General features: G+C 29.6%; 1 protein-coding gene across 2 annotated transcripts in view; it reads right to left on the bottom strand.

Moving 5' to 3' along the window:
- LOC121124856 (FMRFamide receptor) overlaps nucleotides 1-22,383 on the bottom strand; it is a 115,923-nt gene that overhangs the window by 76,396 nt on the left and 17,144 nt on the right. Inside the window, exon 2 of one of the 2 annotated variants that reach the window (XM_071891143.1) lies at nucleotides 2,183-2,283. The exons of the other annotated variant lie outside the window; for it this stretch is intronic. The gene's annotated coding sequence lies outside the window, so the exon portion shown is untranslated. The remainder of the gene's footprint in view (nucleotides 1-2,182; nucleotides 2,284-22,383) is intronic. 2 annotated transcript variants of the gene reach the window in all.

Here is a 22,383-nt window from a genome sequence, read left to right as displayed (position 1 = left end):
GAAAAGTATTTAGATCGGTATTTGAGGAGTTAAATTTAAATCTCGGAAACTGATTTTGCCATCTTTAATGGAAATAGACAAAGCTACGATAAAAAAAATTATCCATAGTGCAGCGATCAAATGGCTTACTAATACATATGTGATATACCTTGACACTGAATACCAAATGGAAAGAAAAATCCCAAGTTACACCCACAACTTAATTGCATGATTTCCCATATATGGGTAAACTAAACATTGGCAAATTATGTCGTAAGTTTTTTTTTTTTTCATCATAAAATAATAATTACGTAAAAGTATATCATAATGAAAGTGCCTGCTTATTTATGATTTTATGGGATAAATTTTCCTCAATAACTAAACCTTCCGTTTATTTTTATAATCCTCCAAATTGCAGATTGTCCGGATATCTCGTAAAAGTCGAGATCTCTCTTCTTCTATTCTATATATACTGTCGTTATAACATCATTTCCTAATTATTAAAATGTTTGTATAATTGAATTTCAACTACCTGTGGTTGCAGTCTCCAACTTCTTAAACAAACAGGCAATGTATACTTGTATATATATATATTATAAATCATGCCAATGTTAACTTTTGGTGGATTTGTGTCATAAAATAACTTATCATTAATCACAAGCACTTTCGATAATACCTCTCTATTCCTTTTATACTATTCCAAAAGAATGAAAAATAACAACTTAAGCAATATATAAATTTAACCAGCTTATCAGTATTGATGATCTTGTTTAACATAAGGGAATAGAAAATCTATCAATGTACTTAATTTAAAAGAATCCATATCGAAAAAAAATATGTATTCCCATATTTTTATTCATTTAGTTTATTTGAAGGAATCGTTGATGTAAAAGGATATGACTTTTGCTTGCCAAGATAAAGCTTTTTGTTCCATCAAAGTCATGCTGTTTCATGTATCCTTCAGATATTATCTACATGTGATGATGCATCAACACAAAATCAAGCCCGAAAAAAAACGAGAAAAGGAGAAGTTTCGTTTATTTTTTTTTTTTTAAATTCGTAAAACTGAGCTACGATATTATATACAGCTCAAGATTTATAAAAAAGTTTCTTAGTACTATTACTTTACATTTTATCGTCAAAACTTTTAGTATACTCCTCAAACATTAAATCTATTATATTTAATTCTGTTTTTAATCGAGTTTTCGTGAATTTCATTACTTGTTTGGATTAAAAGTTTTCCCTTTTGATTTCTTGGATTCTTCTTATTTTCAGTCTGAGAACTGAGGTGCGCAACAGTAGCCACAAAATTGTAATATTGTGGTTATTATTTTATACAATACATGCTACCTTATCAAATACTGATGGGTATCCCAAAATTCACAAGAAAATTATTTTTTAATAACATTTTTTATCGCAAGCAAAAATGTAATGTTTTTACTATAATGTAATTATATACATTTTATGATTTTGGTTTCATTTTTTAGGCATCTGCGTTTTAAAAAGGATGTTGATCAATGGAGGCTGAATGGATTCATACGTTCCCCTTTAGATGAAAGGTAACTTTTTTCTTCATAAATGGCAACTGACATTCTTTTTTTTTTTACTTTTAGTTAAAAATTGAATGAATAATACCCAAGTTTTAAAAGTATATATTATATTATTTATTTTCATAAAATATAAAGCTAAACAAATGTACAGACATTCAAATTTCATCTAATGATACAAAAATATTCTTAAAATAAAATAAAAAACGATTCATATCTACAATGATTTAAAATATACTAAATTAATATTTGATCAGTTAGAAGCAAAGTATTTATTTGGTTTTGATACAAGCTAACTTCTTTTTCCAGAGGGTTTCACATTATGATAAAATGGAAAAACATAACTGCTTATTATAAAGAAGAAAAAAATATTTTCCTCCGTGACACATCGTTTTTTTATACACAGTTAACTAACAGCGCTATTAAAAAAATGCTCTCTAACAAATAGTAAAATAAAGACTTATTGAAGCTCAACACTGGACTTACATATACTCAAATATCTTGGAAAAATTAACATACTACAAAAAAATGTGACTTAAAATGTAGGCCTTTGAATACCCTTTACATTTCATAAGTATATTTCCTTTTCAATGAAGGATTGGGGTTTGGAATCACAGACAAGGATTTTATGAAAATAACTTTTTCCAAGTACGTACGTTTTACAATATATTATGGTTCACTAGGCAATTTGTAAGGTCTTCGAGGGATTAATCAATTTCTACTTTATAAGTTTCTTTTCTGTTGACAGGTCACGATACTGTAATAAGGAAAGAAATAATATCTATAAAGTAAATTTAAAATACGTTTATAAATTTTACATTATTTTCCTTCTTGACAGATAATTCTGTATATAGTATCAGATTTTTATATAAGTTACTACGACAAATTATGTACGTAGAGCTAACTCCTCACTTTGGATTTTTTTTAGTGTAAATTTAATTAGTACATTATATATATATATATTATGTTAGTGTTGTTTCTTTTTATCTTCATGCAATAAATCTTTCAGGACGGATCAAGGACAGTTCAGTTTATCTTGTCAATTTTTTTTGCTTATTTTATTTGACATTATATCAATAAATTTCCTTTGTTAAGCAATATACAGAATGGACACATAAATATAGTTAAAAAATTAAATTAAACTAACAGAGATTTAGAAGCATCATAAAAAAAAATAATTATATTTGATCAAACCTCATCAATATTTACTTTTTTTTTTTTTTTTGTTATCCTTTATTTACGAAAAAATGGAGAGTCAACGAAAGCAGTGAACTCCTTAGTTTTTTGAAGTTCCCATTATTATATTTAAGTTATATCAAAGTTTTTGTAGGCCCATTATATTCAACTCTCAAAATAATCACGCTTTGATCAAAAAAGATTCTGATTTGATCTATTGAAAACAAAAGTAAGAGTCAGGGAGGGTATAAGGTGCAATTAATTGGTCCGCTGTGTGCTCTCGTGGGCAAAATTAACAGCATTGAGTAAGTTATCACCATCCTTGAAAAAGTTCTATGGCTATGGGCCCATTCCCACTTAAGGCAATATTCTTAGACCTGTCAATAACATTGTGCTCCCTCTAACACCTCCAAAAGGATCATTTTCCTAGCTTTTGGAACCACAACTTTTTAAAGTTTGACTCCAATTTGAATAAATTTGATTTATCAAGTCACATATCAATGAAAAACTAAAAAAAATGAAATCCAGCGTAGAGTTCAGAATGATAAATTTGATCAAAAATAATCTCAAATTACTTTTATTATGGGATTGTTATTTGTAAATCAATTAACTGAGGGATATTATACTACATTGTTTAAAAGCTATAAAACTAATTTGTTTTTGAATTTAAAAAAAAAAACATCAAATATCTTACCACATATTTTTCTTTAAATATCTAAAACGGTATATCCTCTGATTTTCATAAAAATTGATTAAAACAGAGTAAAACTAATATCTCTCTATAGAAAATTATTTATCAGTTGTACTGTGTTTTATATTCAAGAAAGTGTGGCGGCTTGTTTCTGCAAACATTGTATCTAAAGTCAGGGCCAACATAAAATTAAAATAAACGTTATTGGATGCATAATAAAAAATAGATCATCCGGCGTTAGTTTTAATTCATTTGATTTAGAAATGTCGGAGGAAGAACGCAAAGGGCAAAGGCAACGATTAGTATATTTATTCCGGACCCTTCCAAATAGCAAGGATTGTCAGCAATACAAAGTATCATATAGTATATCTTTGACTTTCTTATATATATTTACGATATTAAGTTCATTTTTACTTTCTTAGAGACAATGCAAATATATATTGTAAATTAAAATATTCCTAATAAAATATTTTATCATTTCATTGTAATAATTCTACAAATATATATTTTATTTAAAGGTTCGAAATATATGTAAGCATAAACAAAAATTATTATCAAATTTCACTCAAAAGTATATTAAAATGTATTTTCTTTGAGTCATTTTTAAAAAAAGGAACAAAACATTTTTTTTGTTTATTTTTGCGTTTTCAAATTCACCACAATAGCAAATCCTTTTAAAACAAATTAGTTTATGTTTCTACAGGGTGGAGCAACATAATCTACTTTTTTATCATGGGTTGACTGTAGATGTAAAATTCTAAATTTTTTTTTTACCATCATGCTTTGGAAAAAAGTCATAAAATTAAACAAACTTCAGTTTTTTTAATTATATTTTATTAGTGCAATTTATAAAATTAAGTTAATTCTTTCAATTTATAATAGCAAAAAAAATAAAAATAATGTTATCAATTGATTTTCATTATTTGAATTTTTTTGAATTATTTGAGCACCAAAAACTCCAAATATGAGAATGCTTGATAGCTACAACTGTTGCCATCAACCTTGAATTCGTACAATTTGTCTGCAATTGAACTCAGATTTACTCTGGAAAAACCAACATTTTAAAGACTCGGCAATATTTTTAATCAATTAGTTAACGATGATTAGGAAATAAGATATATTTCCAATTAACATTCGTTGAATTATATAAGTCGAATCCAATTATAGAGAACTTAACCTTGTATATAATTAACAAAAAACTAAGTTCTTAATCATCGTTACAAATATAATACAAATTTTATTTTTTGTTCATTTTTTTTTTTGGAGTCGTTTTACATTGTTTTTCAATAAATTTAAAGAATTTAAATATATAACATTTATTGCCCAAAATGATTATATGTGTAATGTTAAAATTAGAAAGCATTTTGCAGAAATAATGCAAAAATTAATAATTGTGAAATGGAATAAAAATATATTGACTTTGTTAGGCAAATAAGAGCATTTATATTAAAAAATACAACGATATAGGTATCATATACAATGTGCATTGATCAATATCTACATGTATGGGGAAATGATGGCCAATTAATTTTAATAAATAAAACCTAGACCTATTTAACAACTTCCGCGGTAACCTAACGTGGACAATGACAATTGAACTCTATCTTCATTTTAGTTGTAGATGAACTCGTCTTAAAAACCATAATATATTAGATAAATATTTATAATTATTGAATTGAATTTCGATTATGTTACTCACTCACATGCAATTATGACACATACGGTTTGTTATCTCAACACATTTTTATACATTCATAACATCTCATAAAAAATGCATTAGAACGATATAAACGATTATTGTTGACGGAGAAACATTTGATATATATCAAACAATATTATACTTTATTCATTCAGGCCTATGTATGTATAATTTGACTATTTCATGAGTCAACCTAAAAACATTCCTCAACCAAAGTACATAAAAATAAGGGCATTTATTTTTGTACTAAATATATGTATAGATACCACTCAATAATTCATAGTTTTAATTAAGTCGATTATAGGATTAGTATTCAAATTTTTAGATTAGCTAGAATTTCCAACATTTTTAACTATAAATAAGAACCTTGATTTTATTTAAAAGACTTATATTGGCTACGATATTACTTATTTAATAAAACTTTCAATTTCTCAGTCTTTCGTTTGACGATCAATTTTACCAACTAAAAGTACAATTTTCAACACACTGAAAGGGCTAACACGAATTATTTTTTGAAAAAAAAAAATTAACGAATGCTTGTCGAATAATTTAAATGTAATCTAGACTCCATTTTTAGGAAAATTATTCTCGATTCTTTTTGTTTTGACAGGCCACCTACGAAGAATGATGTATTGGTCCATATTTTCAAGAACCCAACATTGAAAAAAAAAAAATAATAAGCTGAAAAACATCTGACAACTTCTGTTTAATTTTGAGTCAGACTCAAATTTTGGTGGAAAAAGCAAAACTAGTAGTTTTTTACAAAACATCTTCAATTTCTATCCACTAATTAATATGATTTTTTTTTCATCGTCACAATGAAATAGTTCAAATGGATTTTGTAAAATAAAAGTCCACACAAAAAATCTTGTTTCAATTTACTCAGGAAAAATAGAAAAAAAAATACCACTGCATAAAATCAACCCTGTATGTTCTATGGGTTCTTTTTTAATTTGAATTCATAATAATATTTTTTTTTTTCTTCTCCTACCAACTTTAAATAGAGTAAAAAGAAGCTGAGGCCTATCTGATTGATGTAACGTTAGGCGTAGTTTTTGATATTATAAGGTAAATGTAAGAAAATATTAAACCTGTACTGACTATAATCTCTAAGTATTATTATTTTGTTATTGGACTTTAATACAAAACCACCCTAGTTATACAAATCAACTAATATATCCATTGGTTGATATTGAAGGTAATTTTCTGCAACATAACACAAGTAATACGAAACAAAATGAAATTTTGTACATTCATACAATTTACATTAACACAAAACTTAATTAGTATTTAAACTTTTTTTTAAAGAGGAAATATTCCTTCAATAAAAAGTAATACGTACTTTTAAACTCACAACAGCTAAACTCGTACTACAACTATTTTAGTATCAAACTTTAATTACATTACGTAAATCTAATGAGAAAAACCTAATTTCCTTTCGTCTCGTTAATGAACAAGTTACGTACAGTATGAAGTCAATTTCTAATTTAAAAAAATACACAAAAACTCAGAATGTAACTTTTGTGTACAAAAATAAGGAATAAGTTTAATTAAGGAGTTTTAAAAAAGCACCGGGCTTAACTCTATAAATTTCTTTTATAAAAAATAAATTCATAGTCAATTTTTTAAAAAAGAATTAACAAATTAATGTAAGATTAAACCTTTTTTTTTCTTCTTTTACATAAAATGGACTCTCAATTTTTCTTTTATAATTACTCTAAATCTATCATAGGATGTATGTTCCAGACATTGAGAAGCATTGTAGTATTGGTAGTATTCTCAATCAACAATGATATAAGTTCTAATGCAAGTAATAGATTTTCCTCTAATTTACTTTTATTTACAGTGCGTTAAAGTTAATGATTTGACCCCCCGATTAATATATGAACTGCAAATTGATACATAAATACTCTAATTTAGTTATGTCCAAGTTCAAAAATAAATTAGAAATATAATAAATATAAAGAGAGTTGTAGAAAAAATTGACGTGCAGTGTGTAAAAAAAACCCTAGGATAAAAAATTGAAGAATGTTAGAGTGATTATGAGCTTAGCTGCCATTAACTACAAAAAGTTATGATATTATGGAAAAAAGGACAAAGATTTCTTTGTATCTAGCATGGAGATTGGCATAAATATATTTAATGCCGATTTTCAATTCTTCTACGAGTCTAACAACAAACTATACTTATAACTTTAGATTTATGAGCTTTTTTGGCTTAAAATAAACATAAACATAACCTTCTAACCATAATAATTTGAAGAATATTTAGAAAGAGTGCAGCTTAGCTGTTATGATTTTTCATTGAACAAGCTGCAGTCAATTATAAGAGCAAGAAGTTATCACAAGTCCCACTTTGTATGAATCAAAAAATTATATTTTTTGGAAACAAATTTCACAAATTAAATTTCTAATATAAAATTTAAAAAAAAAAATTCAAATATTAAATTTCTAGAATATTTCATTTCAATAATTCAAGCTATTCACAGAAAATCAATTTTTATAAAAAAATTGAAAAAATAAATGTTAAATTTTCTTATAAAAGGATAAAAAATCCCTAATTTGTGGTGAGGGTTACAGCTCATTAGTGTTTCTCTCCTTCTTTCATGAGTACGAGCACTAGTGATTACTTTATATTTACACGTTTTCTCCTCAAAAATGAAATTATTTTTCTAATTCCTAGAGTCATCATGTCAATTTTGTTTTCTTTTAATTTTTTATAACAGCCTAAGAAAATATAAAACCACCTTTCAGTTTGCAAATAAACTAAAAACTAAAAGTGTATCAGAATGTACATTCCAACCTAAAAGTACCCAAAACTATTGGTCATTAATGAACAAAAACACTTGTTATTTACAGGTTTCCTCCACAGGAATTAAAAGATAATGAGGTTTGTAAAAAATAAAACCCTGTTCATTTAGTAATTTCTGAGTTCATATTTTGCACAATTATATTTCCTTCTGTAGTATATATGTAAAGATGTATTGTATATTATCAGGTACACAAGAAATTTTTGTGGTATTCAAAAGTTTTATCGATACTAAAACTTTTCCCTGATAAAACATATATGGATTTTGATGTATACTTGTTTAATCAATTGTTTTTTATAAAGTTTTTTAAAAATTCTTATAGTTTATCGATAAATTGAAAATAGAATAGACTATTGTCTTTCAATCTGCGTAGATATGGTAGATAGTATTAGCTATTATAATTACCGTCACTGAAGTTAAGGATTTATTTCATATCTTTGACAATAAAATATAATTTAAGGAATTCTACATACATATTCAATACTTGTAATGATAGTGCCTTTTGAAGCTAATGAACGCTTAGTAATAGTTATTTACTAAGAATGATTGTGTTTTGCAGATGCGTCCGCAGGATTAAGTACGAGTATGTATATTGAACGTCTATAAACATATATTAGGATTGGGGCGGTACGCTAAGATCTCGGTTCGATACGAATTGCGGTACACCCTTAAATAACCTTAGAGGTTGAACAGAAAAATGAACAGTGTTCACACTTTCTGTTCATTTTTGAACGAATGAACGGGAAAAAAATGAAAGTCGTTCCTTTCTTATTGTTTCTGATGACTATTTTTCAAAAGATTACTTCATTGTTTTTTAATTGTGGTTATAATTTTTATTATCTATGATGGTACTTGAAATAAAATGAATATATCTTAAAAAGTTATGGATCTAATTTTGTGTCTACAATTAAAACTTACAGTAAAGATTGCTTAATTTTTATGAAGTGTTTCACAACGCACCATTTGCAAATCACTCGAATATGGGATGGTAGTGTAGGAAATATGTATTCTGGTATAGGTTACTATACAGTTTTCTACATACACATTCATTTCTTATTTTTATTGCTAAATATTTTATTAAAATTTGATTTTTATATAAGAAATGTTTGTGAATGTAGTAAATCCCAAGTGGATCCAATACAGATGAAAACGTTGAAGTTGTGAAGAAAATTATTTTTGAAACCCTTTAAGCCACAATTGAAGAAGTTGCAGAGGATATCTGGAACTTAAAAAACACCCAAATAGAACCAAAAACATTCATGGGGATGCTTTTAAATACATGTAATGTAGCAATTTTTTGGTGGCCCAAATTGATTGGTCTTAGATTATGTATCCCCAGAGCTGTGATGTAAGGACCAAGTAGGTCGTAATAAATAAGGTTTCAAAACTTTAAATAATGTCAAAGATTATTTTTTGTTCCTTTACTTCCGATTTATTTAAGCGCCTCTGAAGTCTGGATTAAAGTATACACAATATTTATAAAGACTTCAGCTATGGACATAACCAACCAGCAACAGAATAAATATTTGCTACAGTTTCTTATTTATAATACTACTGATTATAGAAAAGTATACTAAGTGGTTCCTTGAGACTATCAAGAGAAAGAGACAATTCAACAAAGAACCCTATTTACAAAAAAATAACCTTAGCTTTAAGAGAAACTGTGTACCTGTGTATTAGTTTTTCCTAATAGTAGAAATAGATAAAAAACATAATTTATATAATGATTTTTATTAATTATTTTTTCAACTTAAAATGATTTGGCATCAAAGATAGCTTGAAGGCCGATTAAAAAAAAAGGTTCCCCAAATCAGATTAAAAATTGAAGTTACAGCAAAATTTCATTTTTTTTAGTATTTAAAATCATTAGTATTTACAAAAGTGCCTTATTATCAATAGATTAATACAACTTCAACAAACATAAAATATAAATTTACTCTATCAATTATTACTCATTATGAACAAAACCCTCACATTCAAAGGCCCCAGAACGTAAATATATATATTTCGAGGGAAAAACTATAACAAGAGTTTTATTTTTAATTTTAATACTATCGATATTAAAACCAAGCAATGTTCGTCTGTATCTCTCACTATGGAGGACACATTTTGTCAAAGGTCTGTTGAGAAAGCTTAATGCCTAAAAAAAGAAAAAAGGAAGTACATATTTGATTCATCAAGATAAAAATAATCTTCAACAAAAAGAAATAAGAAGGAAAAATCCCAGTAATTCATTCACATACAGGGCGAGGACTCAAAAATTAGAACCTTTATTTAATTTCAAAGACTTATTTTGGCACCAATATATTCTTTCAAATCAAATCTCTCAATTTATCATTCATTTATTATTTCAATCAATTTAAGCTACTGTATTGTAAATTTTATTCATACTTCATTTTGAAAAAAAAAACAACCATTCTAGCTTGCTTTTATTTTGACAGGCCACAAATATTTAATTAATTTTAAAAAAAATCATAAATATACTTTGTCCCCTTTTTAACTCTACTTTTATATATATATATATATATAAGAAATAATTTTTAATGACCATGATAACAGTAAAAACGTATTCGTCCAAACTATAGCCTTGTTGCTCTTTTTTTGTTGTTTCTTTCTCGTGTTTTCTTCTTTTAATAATTCACATTGGAGTCTTTCAAGTTTTAAGTATAAATATGTATTATGTAATTATTATCGTGTTTTCATTTTTAACTTAATTGTTATTTTATTATAATTGTTCTGTATCTAGTTAAAGTTGTTTCAAAATAAAATAAGAATAATAATTTAAAAATTAATGAATGTAACTTTTTATGAGGTTTGGAAATGAGGACATGTAGCTAAAGTCCAGCATATCATTTTTTTTTTTTTTTTTGAAAGAGTACAAATTTACATTTTAAACGCAAAGTTAATTGGCAATGGATGCCCCTGATAATTCAGGGCACTCCCTCTATGATGATATTGATGGGTTCTGACTTTAATAGATTTGCTGCCATGTCGTGGAAACATTTGTTTTGATCCTTACAAAACTTTATTCTTCTTTATTTTGTATTTTTTAGAGTTCAAAAACAAAGGGATAGAAACTTTTTATAAAATGAACATTAAAAGGGTGACTGGGTCAAAACATGTCGTTAAAGGTATGCGGTTTGGTATGGTATAAAAATAAATATGTGTTTTTTTTAAATAGAATTATTGAACTGAATCATTATTCTATAATAATTGTTTTTTTTGTACAATTAAATTATTCCTAAATTAACTTATCTTCTCTAAAAAACAAACGATGAGATAAAGTAGTTAGGGACTATATAATACTATTATTCATGAACTCATAAAACTGCAGACTTGTAAATATTATCAATACTATTTGTTGGTCGATAGTGATTACCTAAATATTGAAGGCGTATAGATATTTATGACATAAAATAAATGTTCGATTTTATAAAAAAATTAAAAAATATCGTAGTTGCTCCGGTATATTTTTATATGTACGCTAAGAATAATATATAAACCAAATAATGAATAATATTTAATGACATATTAAATATTTTGTTATTTTTTGTTTATGTATATACGTACAGTAACGACAGTAAAAATATACTCTTTTTTTTTAATTTTTAAGCAAAAAACATTAAAAAAAAATTATCTATCCTATTTTAAAGAGAAATTTTTCCAATGTTTATATTCAAAATTTTAAATTTTGTTTCCCCATAAAAAATATTATTTTATAAATCAATAATCTTTCTTACTTTAAGACCAAATTTTTTTTTCTTATTATATGGGGGGGGGGCTACAGGACTTCAGTACCCCCCCTCCCCGCCTTACAGACACTCTTGTATTATTCTAAAAATATGTTTCATACTTTTCATGGAATAACAATTAGTGAGCGCATCCAACCCCTCCAATTATTTTAGCTTTCAAACGACACTAAAAGCTGAATGGAACAGAAACGGAGATCAAGAAAGTGGTAAGGAGATTGAAATTAGAAATCAATTCACTGATTGAAGACAGAGATAGCTACGATATCGTCTTGCTATGTCAACAGTCTTCACCAACAAGTAGAAAAAAAAATTAAACGGAGAGGCAAGGATCGCACAGATTCTTCCTTTCATCTTTTTTATAAATATAGTTGAGAGTAAAGCAAATCGTGGAAGAGAAAAGGAGGGATGCACTCGGAATTAAACTAAAAAAGAAGATTGGGCAGTGGATATACCATTCACGACTCAGGCTCACCTAAAGTGTGATGCAATCATATGTATTTTATATCTCAATCGTACTATAATAAAGACGTCAGGACTCGATGATTTCATTGAAGGACAATTGAAGGTCCTTCAACGGTTTTGAACCATTTTGTTTATAAATAATTATTGATGAGAAATGGGTCCAGATCCTCTCTTCTCTTCATTCAGATGGTAGATTCCCTACCATATCTACCGGTTTTTATTTTCCTCTTCCTTTGTTTGACGTTTCGTTTAGTCAACGTCTTTATTAATGTATTTCTTCTTTATTAGTATGATAACATGCAAGATAAGTACTTCAGTTCAGCACACTTTGTTAATTTAGATTGGTGATAATCAAACAGTATTCAGTAAGCCAATTGGGGCAATTTTAAACATATATAAAGAAGAATCAAAATTAGAAATAATGTCATTTGTAAATATTATTGGAACAGACATAACAATAAGAAAACCATTAGATTTTGTAAATCAACAAGTTCCACTTTCCCCTACATACATTTAAAGATTTAAAATAAATTTTAATTTATTTCTTTTTGTGCTGTAAATATTATATGCCTAGTTGAGTCCATTTCTTGCATTAATAATAAAACTAATAACAAAAATGCAATGTATATTATAAAATGTAATTTTACGAGTGATCTATTAATGTACTATTGTTGCTGTTGTTATTGTTCCCCTGGAAAATGAATGAAAGTCTTATAGTTATGAATGGTAACCGGTAGTTCTTTTTCCAAGTTTATTTTTGGAAGAAAAGTTAAGAGAGGCAAAAAAAAAAGTGCTCTAAAAGAAAGTATTTTCCTCGAAAAATCAATATTTTTTTTTTGGAAATGTTAATTCCATAAAATAATAAACCGGGCTCTGACTTATTAAGCCTATAATTTTTTTTCAAGGAAGTTGCATTTATAATTAAAAGTATATCACTTAATATTAACAATTTCATAAAATATCGGGTATGATTTAGAATGATAGATTGGTTCCGGTTGATTAATATTCAGCTTTCAATGTCCAGTAAAAAAATAGTAGTATAAAACAAAAGTTACCATTTCGTTATAGTTTCAACTTCTTAAGACACTCACTCTCAAGGACCTCTTAAAATGTATTTAATGATGCTCACATTACCTTGTCTAACAAATCATTTTATACATTTTCAGAACTTATTTCGGTTACATATGATCAATCTTCTGGTTTTATCAAAATCTTTAGATCCATAGACGTATGTCCTCTTTTGGATGAAATATTTTGGTCATTTTGAGAAGAAGAATTACTTTTACAATTCTGTTTGACTTAATTGAAAGGTTGGCTGGGAAATATCTTGGATATCTCATAAATGTATATTTTCAAATCAAAATAAAGTTCCTTCATTTTAATAACTAAGTTAGTGTATCAAACATTTGTGGATGTTTCTAACCGAAGGAGATATTATATTAAATAGACGTCTAATACTACATGTTACTATGTGATAAAATTAGACAAAATCAACTCCCTCAAATAACAATGCAAGCATAACTCTACTATAAACTATATTAAAAACCCTTTTTTTTGTTATGCCCGATTTTTCAAAATAGGGAGGAATAATTAATTAACCATTTCCGACCCACAAAGAATTGAAACGAAAATCAAAGATAAGTATAATCAATTCTTGATCTCTTGGATCATATTAGAACTAATTACAATTAATTTTTTTAATAACTTCAATTTGCTCATCAGAACACTTGTGTCCCAACAATTCTAAACTGTCATAATGATTGTAATTTTCATCAAAACATAGCAAAACAGATACTCCTTATACTATACAAATAATAAATAATCAATAAAGAATTTAAATCATCCATACATAAAAAGTAGGAATAATAGAAAGAATGTTATTTTATGTCATTCCAAAAAATGACAAATATAAAGTCCTATGATAAAAAGTTGAAGTTTTTTATAAATTTTAGAGATCTACTATTATTCTTTTTAATAATTTAAAAATATCTTAAATATAATGAGAAATAAAACAAGGACGAATGAATAAAAATACGGGACACCAGTGTCTTGTCGATTCAAAAGGGTATTCATATTTTGCTACTTACCAACCTTTTTATATTCATTATCACCCCTATTAAGCAAATATTTACTTCACAAGTTATAAGTATATGGCCCTGTTGACCTCGTAGTAACATAGCAAATCAACATTAAAGTAACTCAATGCTAGATACAGATTATAATAAGTGCTTATTTCCTTTCTCCCATTGCTGCTCGACCCTAATATAATATACGTCATACCAACTAAACTGCTCTCTTCCCAAACATTATTTAAACTTTCTGAATTACATTGTTATAAAAAAGAGTTGTTTTTTTTTGGGGGGGCGACAGTTTCATATGATTGACAAGGATATAAATAGTACATTCCCTTTTTCCCTAGCGGACTATTGTTCTGTACTAATAGGTGTCAACAAAAAATTCATTAATAGAAATATAGACATAAAATAAATGGTTTTATGAACATATTTTGCTATAGACAAAGCTATTAACGAATCATATATCCAATAAAAATGGTGCAAAAGATGAATTATGATTGTTTGAAAGAAGTAGTAGAGAGTAAATCTGATAAAAGTACAATGTATATTTATCAAATATGAAATCAATCTCTAAAGTTTTTTTTTTTTTACAAATAACGCCTCTATTAATGTATGACTAATGGTACGTAGGTACAAACAAACTTCTAGCAAAAAACATCATTAATTTGTCAGAAGTTATATATACTTTCTATAATCTAAATACAGGATGTGCAAGCTGTCTTTGCCACGAAAATGATTTATTTTGTTTTTTCAAACACAACTTTATCTCTAACCAGATAAAAAAATAAAACCAGACTCTGTAAGCTTGATGGATTTGAATTTATTTTATTGAATAAAATCACCTCCACTCTAAATTACTGTATCTATACGACACCGAAAGCGCGAGCAGGCATTCGCCACCTTGGTCCTGTGATAAATCCTGGAATTCCTTATTGATCCAACTGATACGCTCGTCTCTCGTGTTGCAGAGATTTCGTTTGGTTTGTCGTTCGATCGTCTCAACACAAACAAAATAATCGGTTTCAGATCTGCCTATTTAGGGAGACAAAGTAATTCTGCCACATGTAAGGCCTCCCATTAGCAACCATGATGATCTTGGTCTCCAGCACGTACAAGTAGACACTTGTGTTGACCCTGAAGCCTTGAGGGAACACATGAAACATGTTGTTCATGAAATACGGTGATTCAATCGTAGCTTTGACTTAGACTGTGTCCTCAAATTCCTTACTAACCTTGCAAAACATGTCTAACTGAGTCCCTGAGTTTGAGGAATTGTAATGTTGTCGTAAAGGGTGCAGATTCCAAGGAAGGCTCCATACCTTTTTCAAATTTTAGGACAACGAATTTGTTTATTTATTCCATTTTTTCCCAACTGGTACCTACCCAAGTACCCGCGTTTGCTCAAGAGAGTACGCCAAAGTGGTGGCATAAATAGCTTGCACACTTTGTACATAAATAAAGTTTTTGTTTGTTCGTTAAACTGGTTTTTAAAAATATTTTTTGTTTGTTAACCCATAACTTCCCGAGTGTAGAAATTGTTTGAATTTTTTGTTATAATTTTGTAGAGGAGCTTCTATTAGTATGTATTTAAATATTTTAATTTTTTTTTTTCATCAAAATTGTCACTTGTGCCGTTGGTGGGCACGTACATATATGTACGATTGGTAGGATCTCCTACAAAAATATTAATATGCACTAATAAATTAAAGTTGTGCTATGACAATAAATAGGGATATGACTAATTTTCGTTTTCTTTTATTCCAAGGTAACTTTATTATGATTAATACAATTGAAAATATTTTCTGATATACATTGATACAAATTATTTACAAGTGTTGAATACGGTATTTTTTTAAATAATAAGCGCACAAACCTAGGTCACACTTTGTGAATCTATGTATGGATCTTTACGAACAAGATGCACAAAAATTTAGTTTATTTGTTTTGACAATCATATGCCCTTCATGGTGTTAAAGTACAGAAAAAATATTTGTTTTCTGCTTTCAATTTGGCAAAATCATGGTGTAGATATTTTCACCATGATTGGTAACCTAGGATTTTGTACATACTCTTGCAAAATCAATTTATAAAATATTTTGTTTTTCCTTTGAATTTAAAATGTCACTCTTATTTGTATAAAGACGACATACTTGAACAATTATCACATTTCAAAACCAATCATAAAATAACCAATACCAGTTTTTTTCTGCATGCACTTATTCTATAGTTTGGAACTATTTTATCCAATAGATCAACCCCTTCATAGTGTTGTTGTAAATTTTTCAAATATGACGTTGATTACTTTATGATTATCAATAGTAGTGCAATTCATTTCCCCTCTTTTCATATTCATTGATTTCTTTTTTGTTGGGATGGAAATTGACTGGAGTCTATTGTATCTCACAGTACCTAGTACTCCAACTTTTCCATGCATTCAAAACTAGTAAAACGCTTATCCTTTACCACCTTTCTACTTCTTTATATTTGTGTTTTTTCAATTAGGTTATAAACAACATCCCGTCCTTGTCCCAATCCATAACCATTTTATTGCGTTTGTGCTCCCTCATAATGAATGCAATGAAAACGCTCAGGGAATGATGTAGCTAAACCCTATTTGTGTTGGTTTTGCTTTGATGTATTGTTTCATACTATGCAGTCCAAAGTACTTGACGACCCATTCACCCATACAAATACATTCAGCCGTTTCTACATATTTTTTAAGGTTTCAAAGAGTATTAAAGCTTTTCATGAGGGATCCTCGTTGTTGGCAAAATTTGTATACTGTAGAAGTTCATCAAAACTACTTTGGGACGTTGCTTTTTTAAAAAAATATATTACTTGAGTTTTCCCGTCTTTGCCAATTCATATGTCTTGGCGCAGCTTTGGGATAGCCACTTAATTACATTATGGCATGAGTAGCTCGAATTGTATCACGAATAAGTCGTAAGAAGTTGTGTAAGAATAAGTATGAAAAGGAATTGCAGTCTTTTGTTCAATTAGAACTTTAATATGGTAGAATTTTACTTTTGAAGTAATATTTGGACAAGGTTTTTTTCTGATAACATTTTATATTCGATTTAACTTTCCACTATCAGTTAAAAAATGATGTTACCTCTTTCTATTTGTCCTCAAATAAAGAAATAAAAAATTTCATATACATATACATATATGTTTAGATGTACAGGGAGTGGGGATCAAATTGTCGCCAAAATATTTTTCTACAAAAAACAACACAAAATATACATTTTATAACTTTTTTATTGAAAATCAAAACTATGACGAGCATATAGGTATAGAGTAGCCATTCATTCGATATAATCAACGTTGGCATCAATAACGGCCTCAATACGGCCTCGGAACCGGCCGCAGGCTCTTCTGACCATCTTATTGTCTATGTCTGTTGGTATGTCTCTTGACATAGCCCCAGACAAAATAGTCCAAATGATTAAGGTCGGGAGGGTTAGGAAGCCACAAATCCTTGGTTAAGACGTCATAACAGTTCTCGGTTAACCACTGCATGGAGATTTTGGACACATGGCAGGGTGCTGAGTCCTGTTGCCACACCACGGGCCTGTCTCCGGCCACCCCTTGGATCCAGGGCAGAACCACCTTCTCCATAACATCCAGGTAGACCTCTGTATTGACCTTTAGACCCGTTTTAAACATGTGGGGAGGCATAAAATGACATTCACTGCTGACCACCCCAAACACCATGCCCATTGCAGGGAACTTGGTCTTCATTACCTTCCTCACATGGCTGGTGCAGGTGGCTATCCACCTGTTGATCTGCTTGTTGACCTTCGGATCTTGACAGAAATTATTTTCATCAGAGAAAAACCACAGCATCCCGGGCTGCTTGGTGCTTGAGCTTGTTGAGCAATTTTGTTGACTTCATCAGCCTGTTGTCCTTTGCCTTCTGGGTCAAGATCTGGCCCACCTGCACCTTGTAGCTCCTGCACCTTAAATCACCAGATACACAGTCACTTATTGTTTTCTCATAGCAGCCCATATCCCTCGCCATGGCCTTCATGGACCTGGTAGGGTCATCCTCAACCATCTTTTTCGCCTTGTCGACAAAGTCGGTGTCCCTGACCTTTCTGTCGGCGCCCTCCGCCTTGGGTGCCCTCTTTATGGCGGCATCAACATCTCAGGTGTCCTCTAGCTTCTTGCAGATACGCTGAACAGTCCGTAAATTGACTCCTAAGGTTGAAGCAATCGTTGAATGGGAGATTTCACCTCCATTATTAACCAATGCCATGACTACGGCGGACCTCGAAAGTTCCTCGTTCCACTTATAGCTCTTTATCTCCTCATATGATGACGGCATGATGCTAACTGAACTACGTATCGTCAGCTGGCGAGAATAGCTTTCCTATTTGGTAACCGGTGTTTTATTTGATAATGTCGTCTTCAAGTTATCAAGGTTTAAAGTAGGTGAAAATTTGATCCCCGCTCCCTGTACCTGTATTATTTTTTTTTCTACTTGCATACATTGAGTTTCATTGAAATTTGGCTTCTCATTATTGTCAAACCCGTGATAAGAAGGAGTACAAAGCTCAGTATCAGAGTTAAGTAAACATTTTTCAAGACCATTTCGCTATTTTTCTTTTACTTCTCTGTTATCACTATCTTCATCAGATTGCCCATAAGGGTATATGGATGGAATTAGATAAATAATTATAGATACATCTGGAGAGGCATCCTCCAAAAGTGAAAGAGTCGTTTGAAGATTCAACTTTTTTTTTTATAATTAGGTATAATTAATTTTAATATCGATGTAATTCAATTATTTCTAGGTTTCTTTAGATTACCTTCAATATTTAAAACGTTTGATATTTCTAGGGCTCATTTGCAAACGTATATATATGTATGTAAGAAATTTAGACATTTTGTGCAACATTAATCATTGAATTATACCTATTAAAATTTGATTGACTCTAACCGTGGCCGTATATATAAAATCTATAGTTATATAGTTACTAGGTATGCACCGATAAAATGAGACTTTCAGCTATTAGTCCCTAGGTGTCGACATTTATACATTATAAACCAGTCAAAAAATCTCAATGCTTATTTTGACATGTGACAACAATATTTAATTCATTGTTTGTATAGTTTCATTCAACAACGCCCTAATTTTGTGCATACAAACTACGATGTGCGGACATCATTGATTTTCTGTTACCAATTGAAGAAAACACACTTCTTAAGCCCATCAATTGCTTGTGAAAACTTACAGGGGACATGCTGTAAGCAGAGCACATTACTTAAGGATGTTTGAAAAATTCCAAAGTGGTGAATTTGACCTGAGAAATGAAAAGCGTGGCCGGCTACCGAAAAAGTTTGAAGACGTCAAATTGCAAGCATTGCTCGATGAAGATGATGGATGTACGCAAAAACAGCTCGCTAAACAATGGGGTGTTGTTCGTTGAACTGTTGGAAAACGTTTAAAAGCAATGGGGAAATCTTCGGTAGATGGGTGGCACATGAACTGAATGAAAGGCAGCAATAAAACCAAAAAACACCTATGAAATACTGCTCCCTCGGTACAAAAGGAAGTCGTTTTGGCATCGAATCGTAACTGGCGATGAAAAGTGGGTCTATTTCGAGAATCCGAAATACAAAAGATCATATGTTGTCCGTGGCGGCAAGGCCAAACCGACTGCAAGGCCAGATCGCGTCGGAAATAAGGCATGTATGTTCTGGGACCAGTAGGGTGACCTTCTAAAATCCGAGCAAGCCGTTAATGGTGATCGTTACCAACAGCAATTTGAACCATGCTATACGCCAAAAATGCCCAAAATATGAAGCCAGGCAAAACAAGGAAATTTTCCTTGATGACAACGTACCACCGCATCGCTCTATAGCCACCCGCTAGCTTGTGGTATTGTACAACTGGGAACCTCTTGCTCATGCAACTTACTCACCAGACCTGGCGCCTCCCGATTATCACTTGCTTGTATCGATGGACTACGTACTCAATGATTTACGTTTTTATCCTAACGCTGAAGCCTAAAAATAGACTGAGGGTTGGTTTGCAGACAAAGCCGAACATTTTTTTTTTTGGAATGGCATCCGTAAATTGCTTGAAAGATGGGGTAAATGAATGGCTAGCAAAGGAGCAAATATTGAAAATTAAATTTGTAACCATTTTTTCACAATAAACGTAAAAATTTAAAAAAAAAAGTCTCATTTCATAGGCGCATACCTAATAGATAAAAATCAATCAGTAATTTTTATCGTAATACTAGCTACCAATAAACAAAAAAAAGCATATGCAAAAGCATACTATCCCTTCATCTTTGTTCGCGGAAGTATAAAAATTTCTCTTTTTTTAGAAAAATGAAGTCAAAGCCATATAAATCAATGTTTAAAGATTGCACAATTTCAGTTTCATGATTTCATTGAGGAATTGCTGAGTACTTTATTTTTTACACGCGAGGTGTCCTGTTTGTGAGGTGGCCCAGATTGTTGAACTGAACAGAACCTATTTTGAAGATCAGAAAAGTGTTTTAGGCTGATGATTGCAATGAAATGAGGATGGGAGAGACAACAAAAAGCGATTGGAGGAGTTCATGAGTGTATGAGGAGTATTGAGGCAAATCCTCAAACCTCGAGGCGCAAACTCGAAAAAAAGAACAACGTTAGTTAAGGTAGGAGTAGGAATTTCGTGAAAGACAATAGCTACGTCCTAAAATCACTCCAGCAACGTTAAAGGCTACCAGAATAACCAAGTTAAAAAATCATGAATTTTATGAAGGGGGGACAACTCCACCATTGAACATTGTGGCCTCCTTCCTCACCAGATTGTAACCCACTTGACTTTGGAATTTAGGGTGCCATAGAGACCAAGTCCTGTTTGGTCCTCCACAGAAATACTATTGAGCTGAAGGCCTCCATTGAGCGGGATGCCCTTATGTAATGAGTATATCATAAGAGTGTGTCAGGCCTTCCGACCACTTGTAGAGTTTTTAATTGAACGAAGATGTGTTGGTCACTTGATAATTAATTTAAACGTGGTAAACTTAATCACATTTGTGCTCTTGATTATTTTATTAATGTTCTCTGCAATGATTAGTTTTTACTTACACGGACACGGAACTTATTCTATAAATATTGTGCTCTTTATTAGTGTTGAGACTCGTTCCAAAACCGAAATTTATTTCCATTGAGGTTTTAAGTGGTGTTTCTAAAACAATTTCAACTCAATTAATAAATTGCTCTGGTATTGATTATAATATACTTATGGCCATGTCTTTATATTTTATTGATCTATTTTGCATTGTTATATTGATTAACTATACTTTATCAATAATAGTAATTATTTGAGCTTTCATATTTGGATTGATATTAATTATTAGTTTGGTTGTATAAAAATCTATCATAGAATAGGAATAAAATTAATTAACTTCTATTATTACATTATTAAGGGAAAACATAAATGTTTTACTTTAATTTACAATTACCGAGTGTCCTCAGGGAGAAGATATTCCTGAAATATATTTAAACTAAGGAAAATATAATGAATAATTAAAGTACTGTTTTTGTAATCCTTTATACTTTTTTTTGTAGTTTTATGAGTCTTAAATTACAATTAATAAAGGCGGGAACTAAAAAGCTGTAAGCATTGTATTGATTTTTCTCATTCAGCACACTTAATTAAAATCTAATAAGTCATTGCTCATAATGTGTGTATTTTGTTATATTTTTTTATGGATAATAATAATTTTATGAACTTATTTTAACTCGTTTGAAATGTCTCCAAGATATATTATTTTTACAGAACTCCAATATAGTTGGTTAAGTTGTATCAGTCCTTAATATGGGACTTAAAAAAGGGCCAAATGTTATGAGCACTATAAAAAGGCATTGTTTTCATCGATTGTAAAGTAAAAAAACCTCAAATAATTAATCATTATTCTAAATTTAGTTAAAATGAAAGTTATATTTTTTAGTTTTAAATATATATATATAATCGGTCTAGTGATAAAATTGTACAGTTGTTAAAGTAAAAAAACAACACCTTTATAAAAAAGGGAGTTTTCTCCAGTTATTTAAAAACACATGAATTATTAAAAGTTGTTAAAAAATGGGGAGAAGTCCCCATTTTCAAATAAAAATATAAAATTTGTTATAGTTTTAAAGTCAATTAAAACTATTGTTGAATTCTGACCTGCGGGAAGAGAAGACCTT

Source organism: Lepeophtheirus salmonis, chromosome 9 (genome assembly GCF_016086655.4).
Source record: "Lepeophtheirus salmonis chromosome 9, UVic_Lsal_1.4, whole genome shotgun sequence".
Lineage (NCBI taxonomy): Eukaryota > Metazoa > Arthropoda > Copepoda > Siphonostomatoida > Caligidae > Lepeophtheirus > Lepeophtheirus salmonis.
This window is presented reverse-complemented; position numbering and strand designations above follow the sequence as displayed.